This window comes from Aedes aegypti, chromosome 3 (assembly GCF_002204515.2).
Source record: "Aedes aegypti strain LVP_AGWG chromosome 3, AaegL5.0 Primary Assembly, whole genome shotgun sequence".
NCBI classification, from domain to species: Eukaryota; Metazoa; Arthropoda; class Insecta; order Diptera; family Culicidae; genus Aedes; species Aedes aegypti.
Window position 1 is genome coordinate 210,746,732 of NC_035109.1, and position 18,581 is coordinate 210,765,312.

Genomic DNA, 18,581 nt, shown 5'->3' on the forward strand with positions numbered 1-18,581 from the left:
TGACATGTTTAAACAAAATTCTCCAGAAGGTCCGAATGAGACCAACCCTGTTTTAATTCGGACCACCATGTATTTTATCGTTTTTTACTATGATAGTAATAATATATAACCCCGTTTTGTTGGTATCAAAGTTTATTAAACATCTTCCGTAAGCGCAAGCATAAAATATAAACTTAATGAGAAACAAATTTAAATTTAATCATAACTAGCTCAAGTAAAATGTGAATCTCATCTTTAAAAAACGTGAGGGAAATTCGAAGCTGGTTCAAAATCGGGTACTGTCAACTCTCCTTAACTCGATTTTGAACGAACCCATACACTATGGAGATTTCAATTTAAGGCTAAGTAGCCCGTCATTCGTTTTAGCAACAATGATTACTTTTCAGTTTACATTTCAAAGTGATAAAACTCAGTCTTGATAGTTTATATTGACTTGAAAAAGTATCACTAAACGTGCTAACATGCATAATGTATGCTGATACTTTTTCAGCTGAGTCAGAGCAACCCCAATTGATTTTCTTTGGTGCGAAATCGTGAGATGAATTAGCAACAATCATCAACGACGCGTACAAATTTCAATGACGGCCTTCTTCGCCTTAAGAACACATATTTTAAATTGACGCTTATATTGAGCTGTTCGGTAATCCAATCCGCATGGTTATGAAATTAATTAACTCATTACGCGTGGTAAAGATGGACAAATTATGGGTGAAATTATGAAAAAAATCCACGTGCTCGGCTGGGGTTCGAACCCAGGACTCTTGTATGCTAGACGAGCGCTTTACCAACTAAGCTACCGAGCCACTTGGTGACCCAATAACTGAGTTGGTTACAAGTTTAGAATTCAAATCCCTACAGACCACGCGGACCCCTTTCATAACCCATATCCATCCATCTCATGTTAACCACACACGCGAGAAGAGCGAGTGCGATTTATTTAGTGTTGAAACTGTTTGCCTATCGTACCTACATCGCTTCCACAACAACTGTATTGTGGAAGAGTAGAGATGTGGGAAGGCTATCAACGTGTCGTTCTCACTCAAGTGACGACATGACTACTACAGAGAGGCAGTAACACTCTAATATAAATAGACGCTTATATTGAGCTTTTCGGTAATCCAATCCGCATAGTTATGAAATTAATTAACTCATTGCAACAGATTGCACCATGTTGAAACTGTGCTTAAAACATCTTAAAACAATTTTACAGAAAAAATTTGAAACAAAAATCGAAGATACCTAATTTTTGCCATTTGTGTTTTAAGGTTTAATTTCGATTTTTTTATGAAAATAAAAGTTTTTTTTTCAGTGTATATTTTTTTACAAAGCCTATTTGATTGTCTACCATCCCTCCTCAGACACTATTTCTCTATAACAAACGGCTTCCGAGGTACAATTTTTTTTAAATGGTGGTGCCAAAAATACATACGCCCTTATCAGAAGTTACTCTTGATTCTAAACGATCCCCAATTATATGAGATAATTTTCGTCTCATGTATGTATGTATGTATGTAGGTAGCCACCAATCCTTGCTTGAGTCTTGCTCTGCATGCGGCTCCACTCAACAGTAAGGTCAAATTTTATTACCAATCTGCATTCAACATATCGCTGTATGAAGGGCCAAAAGGGGGGTGGCGGACCCGTAAGTAGAAACACTTACGCGAAACCCGCGGGAAATAGAGAATCTCCTTCCAGCCATATGATCCAACAGATTGAGTATTAGAATTTGCAATACTTGTCGAGCTTTCCACGGAAAGGTTTGTTTGAAGAAGGGCGCGTCAAATCTTTTACAACTGTTGGAGAGAAAAGTACTAGACGCGAACGACTAACACTTTTCCTCCTGACTCCGATTGGCACTCCACTTCATTGTCCAGTTGTAAATTCAATGATGCCCTGATGCTCCCTCCCTCCCCAAACGTGATAAATTCAATTATATTGATATGTTATATAGTAGATAAGATTATAATATATATAATAATATGATAATAAAATATGAAAATAAAATGGTAGTAACATTAAAATATGACGCAGTAATACAGCATCTGAATGCATGCAGTATTATATCGGCCGACATATATTTTTCTGATGAATATTTGTCCTACTGATGATATTATGCTGGTCGAGGGAAGAATGATAAAATTAACCAAATAATTTGAATACAAATAAAAAAATCAGCGATTTGTTAATAATGTTTCCGGGTACATCAAAAACAAAATTCCAGCTTCCATATGTTTAGGGAGGACAAACAAAATAATATTACATCCGACGCTTCGTTTGATTTGCTGTACTGTAGTAAACAGAGACAATTACATGAAAGTCATTTTTAAGTAGCAGCATGTAGTGCAAGGATGTTACGGCACATTCTCCTAGATTCCGGCTGACACCCTACTACATCGTCCATCTGTGACTTCTCTGATGCCCTAATGCACCCTCTCAATACCCAGCATATAATAAATGAAATAATTATAATAAAATATATAAAATGGAATATATAGTTGTATATGATATGAATACAGATGTTTCAAAACTTCCATTCTTTAATTGTGATGAATTGAACCTCGTTAGGTAGTCACCAAAATAAGGACGTATTACAATTTCCGGAATAGAACGACATGCTGAAATATTAATAGCAGTGATTATGTTAGTATCTCCGATGACTCCATGATGCTTCTGAAAATTATGCCAATATTGACTCCGATTGGCACTCCACTTAATTGTCCACTGCAACTTCATTGATGCCCTGATGCTCCCTCTCTTTCCCGTAAATGTTGTATACAGTAACAGTGAAATGTTGTATATGATATAAAATATAATATATATAATAATATAGTATTAAGATATGAAAACGATATATCTAACAAAATACCATGATATACAGTACAACACGACCCAATGAAATATAACAAATCATAATAATATATTTATATATTGACACGGCCCACGTACGATCTCAATCAAGAATGGGTTTGCTCGGCTCAATCTGTCTGCGTTTCACTACGAGATTCTCTGTAAAGAATGTTACACGATCAAATTTGAAGCCAGGTTTGTTAAGTGAAAATTTCAATTCATATACTCTGTGGACAAAGCCTGTAAATGTTAAAAGTTATTTTCTTGAAATATCTGGTTTGATTTGATATGAGGACTGTGACAAACTTAATTAAAACCAAAAAAAATAACCAATTTATATGCACACTTCAAGCAATGATCAAGAATAAGTCAAAAGTATAAAAAAAACTTTTTAAACCTGTGCTACAACAATCAAAAAGAGCTTAAACAATTTGATTTCGTCAATTTAATAGAACCAAACAAAGGATAAAAAACTGAGCAATTGTCAGACCGTTAATCTGAAATTACTTCATTTAACATAAAGGGATATCAGTCTACTGTTCCATATTTTCGGTGCATTGACACATATTGGACCAAGCATAATTATCAAAAAGCTGGTAAATATTTAGGAGAAAATATTTTGTTCTTTTCTTTCACGGATGTTGGAAATTGAGAGATACCATTAACGTGACATCAAAAAATCAAGTGGCGAACCTTATGGAACAGGTTGGTGTATCTTTTGGTCAAACATGAAATAATAAATTAGAGTTACGTTAACTAATGCTACAATTATTCTGCAGCATGCTCTACAATGACGTTTAAATGAAGGCAATTGCGCTGTTCGGAAAATTTACAGGGCATTTAATTTGTCAAAATTTAGTTTGCCACAGTCTTAAACAAAGTATAATGACAGACAAACAGACGTAACACTTAGAGCAAATTCATGCACTTATTCATCTATGGTCAATGCTAAAATCCGTGTGCTTGGTCGATAGGCCAACATATGCTGGTAGTATGTAAATGTCAAATACAAACATAAACGATGCGGGCAATGCGAGTGGTGGATTAAACATCTGCCATAATTTTAATCTACCGTTGAAAATGTGCCCGATAGACAATGAGAGTGTGGCGTCTGTTTGTCTGTGGTAGAATTGAATATAAATTATTTAAATATATTATAACGGATAATATAATACAATACATAACACTACGCTATATAGCATAATATAACACTGTATAACACAAAAGAATGTAATAAAATATAATCAAAAACAAGCAGACGTAACATCTAGAACAATTGTCAATTCGAAACCTAGTCACGAATATACTACCGCCCAATGCTAAAACAGAAATGTTGTTTGAGCGTCGCAGGTTTGCTTCCGAATGAGTCTGTGAATCAAAACTATTATTTCTCTGTTACATTTGCTTATGAATCCTAAGTGTTTCTGCGACGATAAATTCCAGAAAATTATTGAACAATAGAAATAAAAATAATAATAAAAAAAATCATTTAATTGAATTTTAAATACATAAAAAAAAATCTGGAAACCATGTAAAACTGAAAGTATTATAACGCATGGTAAAATTAGCTACAAGCATACTTGCATACTAAATATAAACAATTTAATACAAGACCATATGAATTAGAAAAAGAACACAACATTAAATTTAGTATACGAGTCAACAGTATATCAATTATGCACTCCCTCTCAATACATGTTACATAATATGAATTGATCAATATAGTTAAACATAAAAATCTAATGAATTGTTACTAATGATAAACAAACTTGAAAAAAAAAACTACTTCAGCAACTACATGGGCTTGAAAACAGCAGAATTTGCAATCTCAATCATCGTCGTGAAAACGTATAGACGAATGCTGAAATCACGATGTTTGGCCAAAAGAGGGACCAGTTTGCTATAGTGTGAAAACATGAATTGTGAATAAAAAATATGTGACCGCAGTGGATTACTTAATGAGCTCCTAATATATATTTGAACTGATCGTCAATAGATGGTTCATGTTTTGCTGAAATGATGTGAGATACTGAACTACTTTATCTGGAATAAAAAAAAAAAAAAATCCGTAACGTACATGTAACTAACAATTGAAATTATTATTCATAAAAAAACATTTAGGTTTTCACCAGTGACTAAATAATGAAAGCAAAAGTGATAAAATCATCGGTTCGTTTGTTCCTAAGTGATAAAGTGGCCAAGATGTACATAATAATACTATGTATCAATGTATTGGAAACTGTGAACGTGTATAACCATCTCTACGTAGTCTAAAAGTTTTTTTTTTTAAATTATGCATAGAATTATGCAGTTATTAATACAACTGCATTATAGTAAAAGCACTAAATTTCGACCTATAAGAAATCAAATTCCCAAGCAAGTAGGCCCGATCGTATGGATGGGTCGAAAACTAATGGTGGGTTGAAAATTGGTACTCTTCCGCTATCTGAACCATGCGCAACAATCCACGTGTCGCATACAGCATATGGGGCTCTGCACAAAACTCAATCCCTCTATTTCATGCTTCCATGAAATTAGTAAACAACAAGACCAGTAAACGTCAAAATCCTATACAAAATCATAACGGTGCAGCGCTCTATACTGTACCAACGCTCTATAAATACAAGATCGACGCCGCTACTATGAACATTTACACTTTAATACTGTAACAAGCTCAATAAACGTGCGCGTGAGAGTGAAACAACTTTTATGTGTATTAGTAATTACGGTACGGCAGAAATCCGGGCCGACCGCGAAACAACACTATGAATCCGGGCACTGAATTCAGCATGCTTCGATATACACACACTGCCCCTCTACGCCTACTTGTCCCATGTTGTATACACGGTAAAAAATAAGCACCATGCTATCAATAGTTCTGCACTTGGATTTGCACTACTGTTGAATCTTGGCAAAATCAAGCTAACATCACTTGAATTCAACGTTGCATGTTTTGATTTGAAATAAAAAAAAAGTTATAATAAACCTTTCCGCCTGATTCAGATTTGAACCACCAATCTTCGTAGTGCAAGCCTAGTGTCTAACCTCGACACCAACTCGCATCTGTTGAAAGGGGTTGAATTGATCTCAATCACTTTCTACAACGAGCTGTCAATGATTGCTTTCATATAATAGACACGATGTTCAAAATCAACGACTTTTCACTTCAGAGTCTAGTTCTAGAGACAGTAGAGCAAATCCAAAGTTGGAACTCTTCAAATCATGGTGATTGGTGTTTTGAATTGAGTCAAGTGATCAATCTATTCAATCGAACGTGCTGATTTTTTACCGTGTAAAATCCTTATGGAGTGCGGGACATATATGTGTATAACGGTAGCACAGTACATCACACTGAAAAGACGCACAAATGGATCGCTCTCACATGTATGGAAAAATTACTTGCGCATATGGTGTAGATTCTATGTCCTAATACTCCACATCGGTGTAGATTGGAACAAACTCACCGGATTTTTCTGCAATCTGATCAGCATCTCCATCAGTCATCGTTCCGTTCCTCTCATATGGACAAAGAAGTACATAATTCCAATGGTGCGTCGTTCACTCTTTCACACACCCACACATTTATCCGCTTTCGGATGCCGTTCGGCAGTCTGCACTTCACACAAACAACGGGTACACAAAACTGGAAGCACTTTTTTCAACTATTCAGCCACGTTTTTTTAAAAAATGCACGGATTCAATTACATCGAAAGCCCAGTCAAAGTATGCTAAAGAAGACACATAGTATTCCTCCCGAAAAATCACGCATATTTCTGTCAATTCTTTGATTAAAACATGAGACGAATGCCTGCACTTGCGGAACCTAAAAAAAGAAACGACTGCTCGCGACGGCGTTCTAAGCCAAACTGTATGAGATAATTTTCGTCTCATATACATAATACATCTGCCAAGTTTCATCCAAATCGGAATGGTACATGTCAGATTTCAGCATTTTATGGACGATTTCGCGTGGAACCGCTCAGTACATGCTGGTGGGGCCGAGCGTGACAGGGCTCGCCATGGTAGCAGTGTTACGATAGACGGGGATACGTTCGAGGTGGTCGACAAGTTCGTCTACCTTGGATCCTTGCAGACGGCTAACAATAATGTTGGCCGTGAAATACGGAGGCGCATCATCAGTGGAAGTCCACAAGAATCTGCGGTCAAAAAAGATTCACACCCGCACCAAATGTACCATATGCAAAACGCTCATAAGGCCGGTTGTTCTCTACGGGCATGAAACGTGGACGATGCTCGAGGAGGACTTGCAAGCACTTGGAGTCTTCGAACATCGGGTGCTTAGGACGATCTTTGGTGGTGTGCAGAAAAACGGTGTGTGGCGGCAGTGCATGAACCACGAGCTCGCCCAACTCTACGGCGAACCCAGTATCCTGAAGGTGGCCAAAGCTGGAAGGATGCGATGGGCAGGGCATGTTGCAAGAATGCCGGACTGCAACCTGTGGGCTTCGTGGCCATGCGGTAAGTGTATTTAGCTGCATCGTGTCAAGGAGTGTGTGTTCGATTCCCGCTTCTTTACGGAAAACTTTTCATCAGGAACGTTTTCCGATTGTGCCACTGAGCGTTGCATGCTAGTCCGTTGTTTAGTGTGGTGCTTCCTTCAAAGAGCTAATCGTCCATTGGAAGCCTTAGCGTGTAGGCATATTAAAAAAAAATTCCTTACGGAACGGACCATATTTGAATGGTTTGATTTTCAAAATACACCCTATAAACTCATCATCTCTTTGAACAAACCTTTTTTTATTTAGGCTATTTTATCAATCCATAAACTTTTTAGGGTCGAATTCAAACCAACACAATTGTGGTTATCTAAAAGGCGGTCGATACCCAATAATATTTTAAAATTTGTTCGAAACATGCCATTTAAAAATATCTGGACTCGTATTTTCTATTTTATTCCTGGCGACGCTATTTTGTTTTGGTTCTAAATTAAAATACGTATTGTCGAGTATCTGTCTCAGGGAGAATATCATATAATATCAGAGATTCCCCCTATATTTTCTTAGAATTCATTCAGTAGTTCTTCTATCGACTTCCGTAGTATTTCCTTCAAGATTTTTGTTTCGGACACCTTCAAGAATTCAATCAGCAAGTTTTGCAGGTATGCGTTCAGAGAGTTCTCAGGATTGTCTCTGAAATTGTAATACTGGTTTTATTAAGGTTTAAAACAGCTTAAAATATCTCTCATTGATGATAAATTTCCTAAGAAACGTCTCCAAGGAATCGAAATTATGTTCGGAAGTTATTGAACAAATACCTGTAAATCTTGGGTTGGTATATCTTAAGGAAATTATTTATCATCTCTGATGAAAACTCTGTATAAAGTCCCGATGAACTCCTGCCAGGATTTCTGAAAGAACTCTTAAACTATTGAGGAAGTCTTGGAGAATTTTCAAGTTGATGTAATTATTAAAAAATAGTCAATTCGTATATAGCCCCTTCAGATTTTCCGAATAAATTAACTGAAAACATTGGACGGAATTCCTGAAATAATTTGTGTAAAAATGGTCAGAGAAAACTGTTGATTGCTGAAATATTTTCATGTTTTTGAAGAATCCATGAAGATTTTACTTTAGAAATTACTCGAGAAATGTTTGAATATACTATTAGGAAGAAACTTAACTAGGAATTCCTGCTCAAAACTATTGAGAACATGGAAGAGCGTTTGAAAAAATTTCCTGAAATAATCCCTGGCGGAATTCCTGGGTTTCTACCTTAGGTGAATGTTTGACAAAGTCTATGCGAAAATCACTGGAAGAATATCCAGAAAAATCGGCGTAGATGCTGCTGGAGGAATCTTATAGGGTTTCTTAGAAAAGAAACCCCAAACAAATATCATCAAAAAATCTTAAATAAACCTTTGTGGATTTCTGTTTTTCTCTGAGCAGAATCTCAATAGAGAAACTAACTGAAAATGTAGAAGACTGCAAATGGTAGTCGAAATACGCGTATCTGTCTAAGATAAGCATTTAGGGCGCAATTTAAAGGTACAAGGTACTCTAATCTACTTTTTAGTTTCTCCTTCGTGGATTTACTTGAATGAACTCCTGTAGCAAACCTCGGAAGCTTTCCTAGAGTAACAACTGGAGAAATCGGTGACAAAATATCTGGAGAAAAATCCAACGACAATTACTTGAGATAGTAGCTTTAGAATACACAAGGCTTTGGCACAATCGTTGAACCAATTCTTGGGAGGAATGGTGAAGGATTTTCTGAAGGTGCTGTCAAAAGTACTCCACAAGAAATATCTGGTACAAACCATTTTAGAAGAATTATGGAGCTTTTCATCGAGGCATTAAGGTGAAGATGCATCGAAGCCAAACTTCAAATTTTCAAGAGCACGGATCTGGAGAACCAAACATCCATTTAAGCTGAAGACTTAATCGATTAGTCACTAGCTGGTAGTGATCAATCGATTAGATTTCCAGCTCAAACGGATGTTTGGTTCTCCAGATCCGTGCTCTCGAAAATTTGAAGTTTGGCTTCCATTCATCTTCACCTTAAATAAAACAATCGTGAAGAACGAGAAAATAGTAACTTTAAACACCATTTTGGTTAGAAAAGACAATTTAGAAACATTTAATTAAAAATAGAAACTTTTTTAGAGACTTGCAATGAAATAGACACCAAGACTCTAAAATGAGACCAGCTAACAGCACAGTTACACAGCGTAACAAAAATGACATTTTTGCGTGTCTCAAGGATCAAATTATGTGTCTCTAGTAGATTTGGGGTTGCTGAATCTGGTGCCATTCTCAGAAATGTTCTAGCACGTCACAATTTTTAGCTACAGGTCGCCAAAGTTGTATAAAACACTGGTTTTATTAATGTTTACATGAAATTTAAAGTACGATTTGTCAAATTTTTTTGTGATCTAATCCGCCAAACATGCAAAATAGAACTTGAACTTGCATTTCAGACATAATTTGATTGAAATTGCGCGATTAAATTTCGATTAAACCGATTTTTTCAACATGCTTGCAGTCTCCATACAAAATTCTTCGTTTCTTCTATATGGCAAAATACAACCATTCTCTAAACCATCAAAAAATAACTTTTCCGCATCAAAAGTATTACAAACTTTGATAATAAGTATTGTTATACACTTAAAGTTTGAATTCTGTGGCAAATTAAGCCAATATATTACCTTACAAGCTGGCAAACTTGCATGCAAGTTGGCTGAAATAGTCATTTTTTGCATTTTCAACCGTCAATATCTCAAAAACTAGACGTGCTATGACATTTCTGAAAACGGCAATGGATTCAGCAACCCTTAATTAAGTGAATAGCGGTATTTTGGTGCTGGAGACAAAAACGTGTTCCGCAGTGTTATTTAACCATGTCCTCAAATCTACGGAATCAAAGCCCTGAAAATCCGGCATCACTGTACGAGAGCTTCTGCTGATGGGTCGGCGGATGTCCTATCTATTCAGCAAGCTGTTCGATTCGAGGAACTTTATGCTTTGATGCAAATGGGTTCTCTCGGCGGCATTGCTGTCTTCTGGCTGGTCAGGCGGCAGTTTGAACGGGGCCTCAATACGTGACAGCACGTTTCAACAGTCAGACACGTTTTTGAGAACAGTCAAACCCTGCACGGCTGGGGAAATATGCATTCGTGTGGTGTGCACATGGAAAGGCCCCCCAAATGCCTTGCAGCAGCCGAAGGAGAGAAAGCATGCGTATTCGTTTTTATGATTATTATGCCCCACCCGTCGTCGTCGTCATCGTCATCGGGTAGCTCTAAATAGTGTATCAGTGTTGGTGTATGGACGACGCCCATACCCTACCAACCGACCAACATAGCCGAACGACGGAGAAGATGAGTCCGTGCGGGCGTGTTATGAATACCGAAGCAGAAAACGATCGATCGTGGCCGCAAAACAACGCAACTGAACGCCGCACTCGGTTTCGGTTTTTGTATGGCATATGGCGTGACTTTGCCTTCTTCATTGAACGAATCAACCTCGCTGTGGAGGAATTGAAAATGATTCAAATCAAAATCAGGTGTATTCAACAAAGACCGCTAAAATTGGTTATGTAAAGTGTGTTTATAAGAAGCGATGACAGCTAATGCTGGAATGAAGATATCATTGAGAAGTCATTTCAGTTTTGGAACAAGCTTTTTTTTTCTTTGAAAATTGAATCGCTGCATTCATTGTAGTAGGGGAAGTGTATCAGTTTTGGCCACCCTAAGGAAAAATATTGTTTATACATAAATCAAACAACCTTTGGTTACTGCCAAAACATTAAACGAAAGCTTTCAATCTATGCTCAGCAGGGAAAATATAAAAACTAATCAGAAACTTTGTTTTTGTATTAAAAATGGGGGTTGCGAATACTGGACCACTTGCACCAGTATTCGCCACGATTTTAATTTCGGTTCCTGAATTCGCCACCTACGTTGATTTCTTATGCCCCCCTCCACGAATCAGGAACACCATGGCGAAAAATAGGTGCAAAGGAGCAACAATTTTAAGGAAAAATGATTTTTTTCTATTATTTTCTGAGAAAATTTTGCGTTTTCCAAAAATGTTTCCGTATCATCTTAAAGCAATATAGCGAACACTAAACAATTAGCAACCATATATGTCGTAAAGCAATATATAATCCGGGGTGGCGAATAACTGGTTCATGGCGAATATCGGTACACCTTCCCTATACCACATATGGTTAGTGTGGCTCTTAGTAAAACTAGTAACTATACTTAGTAAAACTAGTAACTTTACTGAAACCAAAATTTGCACGAGTTTTGGTGAAGATGATTTAGTCGAGTTTTGAAGATCTCTTGAAAAAATCGTAGGCACGCTTCGGAGAGTCGAATCGAGCATCTCAGAGAACCGAAGGAGGTGTAGAGTTGTGAAGGAGAATATGGGGTCGTGACGGACTTTGGTTTCAGGTTGGCCGATTGCGCTGCAGAATCGTTACCCGTTCTGTGGCGTAGTTGGATAACGCGCCCAGTCTAGCGTATTGGGAGTCGTGGAATCGAAGCTTACCAGAACGATTCTATTATTTTTCGCAATTTTACATCTCTATTTTTCCAAATTGGCTTTTGTGTCTACGACGACCTTCAGGTATTTTCAAAACACCGTCGGCTGATTTAAGCCGTAATAGACATGTCAACCCTAGTTGAGTGAAAAATAATGTTTTTTTAAGGAACTGCTCGTTCCACCAAGGGGAAAACGCGAATTTTAGTTTCCCTAGGTGTATAACTTTTTCGATTCTTAACGGAAAGCCTTACGATTTGTTACAGTCTATTTTATATTGATAAGATGACCTTCAAATCAATAATGAAAGAAATTCATCGACTACGGCGCCATCTGTAGTCGAAAATGTTATTGGAACCGTTTTCCCCATATAATAGGGCGTTTCCCTCCATACAAGTATCAAGCTCGTTGAGTTTCACTTTAAAGTTGGTGGATTTTTCTCAAATTTTCATTTTCATTTTCAATTGCTTCAGGGAATTTAAATGAACAATTATGGGGGAAGTAAATTAGGATTTTGAGGTTTGTTATTATGGGCCATCCTAATGTGCACAGTAAAAAATGGGAATATTGAGCAACGTAATTTGGACATCGACTGAAAATTGACGAAGGATTCATTCATTATATTTTAATATTCGTTTTCGAAAAAAAAGAATTTTGATTGAAAAATACTTGGTATGATACAACCAATATGGGAATTGCATTTTATTATGAACCGAATAATTTTGTAGTTTAAATGAACGATTTCAGTATTTGAAAAGATAAAATCAACGTCATTCAATGCTTTTACAGAATTCAATGCTTTTACAGAAGTGAAATTACATTGATTTGAATTTCGAAATGGGTCGAAAAACTCCAGTCTGTTCTAAAGTACCTAATTCGAGTAACTACTGTACAGATTCAGAACAAATTCCACTGTTTCAGAATAAAGTTCACTTCAATTGCATTAAAGTTAAATCATTTGAATTTTTCCAAACCTACATTACTAACAAAACCCGTTGCAAACAAAGCTATTCATTGAACACCGCAAATATTTGTCCATCCTTACATCACACCATAATACACGCAGTAACATACCATTCAGACGAATGTTTTGGCTGTTGATGATTGCCCGTCGTCCTCAGCCGTGGCAACCAGTGATGTATATAATTGATTTCACAAAATCAATAAACCGAGTTCAAGTGATCGATCGATCGGTCACTCTTTTCAACATCAGGTTCGGCCGAAATACATTCAAAGCATATGCTCAGAATCGAAGAAAACCCCTTCCATTCCACACCACCAACTGCAGACGAGATTGGCACAAAGTATGGAACCTGCTGAAAGCAAGAAATTCTTTCCCTCCCTCCCGGTGGAACACTTGCATTCCATGTTCGAACATCCAAACCAAGCGATCACCGCAATACAACAATAAGATTGGTCATAAAAAATGCGCAGAATTGGAAATTAAATGACGGAAAAAACAATCTCTTAAAAATAAATTAGTGAAATGAATGCAGTTTCTTCTGACCACAGATTGTCTCCCCCGAGAGGGAGTGGAAGCATCTCCGGTGTGGTATGCGCACTGCGTGAAAATTGAGGCAACTACCAAAAATAAGAATAAATACGCGAAATAAAATAAAGTTCTTTCTTATACTATAAATCAAGCTAATGTTTTTTTTTTCCTTTATTAGTATCACTCCAAACATTACATTCATTCCTTATATTTAGGTGTTCTGTGTTAGACAACACTATCATCTTAATTTGGTAAAAAAAAATAAGCTTTTATTAACATTTTGTTAACATCATATTACATTTCATTTGTCGTAGCAGTTCAGATTTTTTACAGGTGAGTTGATTTCACCTGCGTATTAGAGAAAAAAAAAACGCTTTCAATTTACTTAAAACTACAAATTGAACTTTAACACTTCACTTTTGCAAAAAGTCGAGCACTCGACACTGAAGAAGTCTGTAAGTCGCAGACGAAATAGGCCTATCTGTCAAGATAAGCAACACATATTAGAGTTTAAAGGTATTTGCTCGTCTTACTAGTGATTTTGGTATTTAATTTGTGGAAAAGTGAAGTTATAATGTTCAATTTGTAGTTTTAAACATACTCTAAAAATCCCTCCCCTAAATTTAATATAAATTTACTTAACCTAAATATATAACCTCCATACGATTTTGAGAAAATTAACTCAGAAGAATCACAACCTGTCTTTTAAAACTGTTTTAAAATGAACCACCTTTAAAACATTTTTTCGACGTGTACATTACTTAAAGTTTGCATACAATGAGCTCGCGTTCAAAAACTATGGAGTTCCTATAATTTTACACAAGAATTTTATGACAAAATTATTCAGTTACTTGCGACGTTTTTCTACCAGTGTAAAATCGACTCAAGTAGTGTTTTGTTTTGATTCGTGGTTAAGTCACTTTGTCTCTCCATACAGCGGGCGGCAAAAGTAGTGGTTAGGTTGCGAAATTTGAAAATCTTACCTTCGCCGTTTTGATAATCCAGAAATTAAACGTTCTAAAAGTGAAAAATCGAGGTGATTCAGAGCGAAACGTGTAGAATTTCGCCTGCAAAACACGTAGGATCGATAAAGTAAGTTTGTATCCTTTTTTGACTTGAGTCTTTATGAATAAGTTTTCGCGATTTGTTCCAATGTTGCAACATTGGATATTCTATGTAACTCATTGGAACTATACCAGGAAGGAAGATTCAGAATCATTTTCAAAATTTTATTTTGAATTCTCTGCAGAGCTTTCTTCCTGGTATTACAACAGCTAGTCCATATTGGAACAGTATACAACATGGCTGGCCTGAAAGTTTGTTTGAATATCAAATAAAAGATGAGCGGATAAAGACATTTTATATGTTTGTTATATTTGGCTTGAACGCCCTCAGTGTGATTTTTGAAAGTTAGATTCTTGTCTAGCACGAGCTCTAATACTTAATTTCATCTGACAAATTTAGAGCTGTTGGTTTATGTGGGAATATTATTAGTTGAGTTTTGGAAGCATTAGGAGAAATCTTCTATTAGGAACGAGAAATTATTTGACTCAGGACGACTGGAGTTGAAGAAGAGAGGGGAGAAGAACACCTAATTGTGCATTGTCAGAATAAAGGTATTGTATATACCTATAAAGTACAAATCAATGTTTCAAATATGGAAAGATAAAAAGGATAATAAAAGGAAAGTCAAACAAGTATAAGTTATATTGGGAAGGTTTAATCTAATGGTAAGTGAATTAATTACAATATATTACCAATAGCACCAATCGTAACTATAATATATTATATACAATACAGGATACCCAATTGAAGCAATATGGATGAGAAGAGTGGAATTGCCAACTCCTTATCACTAACATATTGCAGATAGAGCGATTGTCCTTAAACCCCACTCATTGAGACATCCCTTAACATGATGAAATGACCGGTAGATCGGTGACCAGTATCTGGGTTATAATTTTGGGAATGCCTTAGGTAAACCTTAAATAATAACAGAAAACTGAAACAATCAATTGGATAACATCATATAAAACGGACAGTCTACTGTCTAACGGCTGTGCCATGCAACAATGAGTGGTTACCCTTACATACATACATACATTAGGAGAAATCTTCTATTATTGCAGCCTGGTGTTGAAGAGCAGGTACATCACACACCCTGTAGCGGAGGTGTCTGGAGGTAAACATATTGTAAGATAGATGTAAGAGAAGGAAGTTGTAATATATACCCAGACAGTGAATAAACGAGAGATGCTGACATGGTACCAACATCAGCCAGTAGCCTGCGGTGTGGACGGAAGTTGTTAGTTGTTATTTGTCGTTCATTGATTTTCAACAGGTTATGGGCCCAGGAACGCCTAGAGGAAGCTGAGGCAGCTTCGATAAGGGACCACGAGGAAGCACCTGGACGAGGAGGCAGAATCTCGGTGAGGAGGTAGAGTCTGGACGGGAGATGTCTTGGACGAGGTGCCAAAGAGTTGGAGGCTGAGATGCTGAGAACGAAGCTGAAGGTGCGATGCTGGCTGATCGTACGACGAGCTCAGAAATGCTGGAGGAACTCGGAAGTCAGGAGGAGCTCGGAGGACTGCGTGGTTGACCAAGAGGACGATGGTGCAGCTGGCGAGGAGATGCTCGACTAGGAGGAGTTCGGTAGCTGGAGCTCGGTGCCAGGAGGTGCTTCGTGGACAAGAGAGCTCGGGTAGCAGATGGCGGTTTGAAGGTTATTTGATGAGGAGGAGTCAGTTAAATACGATTCAAGCCATTTCAGCAGTCCTGGCTCTATTTAAATTTTTTGTAGTTTGAAAAGCAGCATTGGTATGTCTATGCGATCAAACGCCTTGCTAAAGTCCGTATAAAGAGCTTCTACGTGGTTTCCATCGTCCATCGCATTCAATGAATAATCAACAAATTGAAGTAAATTTGTTGAGGTCGAGCGACCTTTAAAGAAGCCGTGTTGCGTGTCAGTAATTATATTTTTGATTTGAAGCCCACTAAGACTAAGACTAAGCCCACAATTGTGAAACTTCGCATTTAGTGCCTCTCGTTAATGATGTTTCACTAACGCATAACGCCCATGAAGGCGAATTCAACGAGGGTAACCCCATATCCGGGGCGAAAAGGTGAGGACAGCGAAAAGGAGAGGACACGGAGAAGGTGAACTTGACTCCTGATAACCCAAGTTACCGCTAAGTGCACATGCAAAGTGAAAAAAAAGAATTGATCAGCCGGTAACCTGAGCCGTGCATTAGTTGCCTTCACACATCGAAGTCCCGTAGAACATAAGCCAGATCATCCGTACCAATCGTCCAAGTAGCGCCGCCCGTTGGCGTCAGCCAACAATCAAGCTAAACCTATAGATTCGGCGCCGGCGGAGTTGCCAGATTTCTCAATTAGGAGGATTCACCAGACTGCCTGGCGGAAAAATCGATCTGAATTGTACATCTAGCCCAATTCCCCTTACTGCAACGGAGGGCTGGAAGGTTAGTCTTGCACCCCCACGTGGTTTCGTAAGGAAGCCTTCCCCAGACTGCATTGTGAAGGTCCCTTCCCGAACCAGCCATCTAGCTCCGTTTTTCTACTGCCTCGGAGGGCCCGTAAGATATCATCCTCGATTTCGGTGGCCAAGCAATTTTGGTTAACTGCACCGGTATTCTCTACGAACTCCAGGTTGGACGTCGACCACCCCGTGGCCTCTTAAGATGGCCGGCCAAATCGACAGCTTCAGCCAGCCACCACTAATTCGTCCACCGCTCTGCAAGGTCCCATGGCAACCACGTGACCGGAACCCCCGGCTAGAACTCGGCAGCAGAAGCGATAGGGCTTCCCACTCACTTCACCGTCTCAAGATACCAGTGCAGTTGTGTAAGCTTCTAGAAAGCTTTTATTGGTACCTCACGTACCCAGTGAACCAAAATGTACCGCCAAAAACTGTAGTGAGCGTGACAATCACACATAGACTACCATGACTTTCATGCAACAAAAACATTAATGTGATACTGAAAATAAAAGTCATGCGCGACTGTGACTATTTTTTGGTCAGCAATAAATGTATCATGGTTGTAATGAATTACTGTAGTAGACGTTAATTTCTATTATCATAATGTGCCACTCACAATGTGCACCGATTGAAATATGTTTTTCTTTTCATTCTTGTATCAACCAGCCGCACCAGCTTGAGGGCTGTCCATAACTCACGGGTTATTTTCTATTTTTAGACTCTTCTTCCTTCGTCGGTCGGTTTTTCGTCTATACAAAAAAAATCTGCCGATCGTGATCTTTGGTCAAACAAACTACCCCCGCCCTTCTACCCCCATGGATGACCACGTAGTTTATGGACAGCACCTTGTGCGAGAACGGCTCGAAGCAGAAACCTACGAATAAAGAGGGTAGAAGCAAACTTAAAAAAAACCCTGGTGCTCCGTTTGTGCCACTTTTTTATTGCTTCCAATGAACGCCCTCTCCTCCAATGGACCAATGCACGAGTTCAGTCGTTGACGTTTGAGCGGTGCCATGTTTTTTACGTGACCATGGCAACGAGTGAATTCGGCACCGCTCAAATGTCAAATTAGTGAACTCGTGAAAAGGTCCATGGACCAATGCACGAGTTCACTAATTTGACGTTTGAGCGGTGCCGAATTCACTCGTTGCCATGGTCACGTAAAAAACACGGGACCGCTCAAACGTCAAATAGTGTACTGGTGCATCGGTCCATTGTGCAGCAGTGAAAACGCAGCTGTGATGAAGTGGCGATTTGGGTCAGAAGTAAACGAATGAAGAGTTGTCGCTACGATCGCAGCTGCGTCGTGATTGTTTTTTACATTCATTTCTCATTCCCGTCATCCACAACAGCATAAAGTTCATGGGAGGCTGAAAAGAATTGCACGCTACTCTTATCCATGTCAGGTACATTCATGGCTGCAGTAAGAATACATTCATGGCTGCAGTAAGAATGTATCAGTAGCAACCTGAATGTCACAAATGAATTTTTTGAAACCTCTTGCATGTGAATGTAACAGCAATGCGACAATAGCATCTAAAATGTATTATACGCTTCACTGACCTCACGTACCTACATGAATAAAATGTGGGTGGTCCTTGGCCTCTTGCCCAGTAACTCCCTACCTCCTCGCGGCCGAAGTACGTGCAACCTTAGGGAAGATCGGGTAATTAACCTCGGGGGGAAATAAGGGATTCGCTTCTGCAAACCTGGACCCTTTGTACTGTTAGGAGCAGCTCAC

General features: G+C 38.2%; 1 protein-coding gene and 1 non-coding gene across 2 annotated transcripts in view; both read right to left on the reverse strand.

The window, feature by feature from the left end:
* LOC5572137 (zinc finger protein 2 homolog) overlaps nt 1-18,581 on the reverse strand; it is a 109,222-nt gene that overhangs the window by 62,782 nt on the left and 27,859 nt on the right. The window lies entirely within an intron of this gene.
* On the reverse strand, nt 732-803 carry Trnaa-agc. Its single transcript has one exon. It is a non-coding gene; the product is annotated as a tRNA-Ala (tRNA).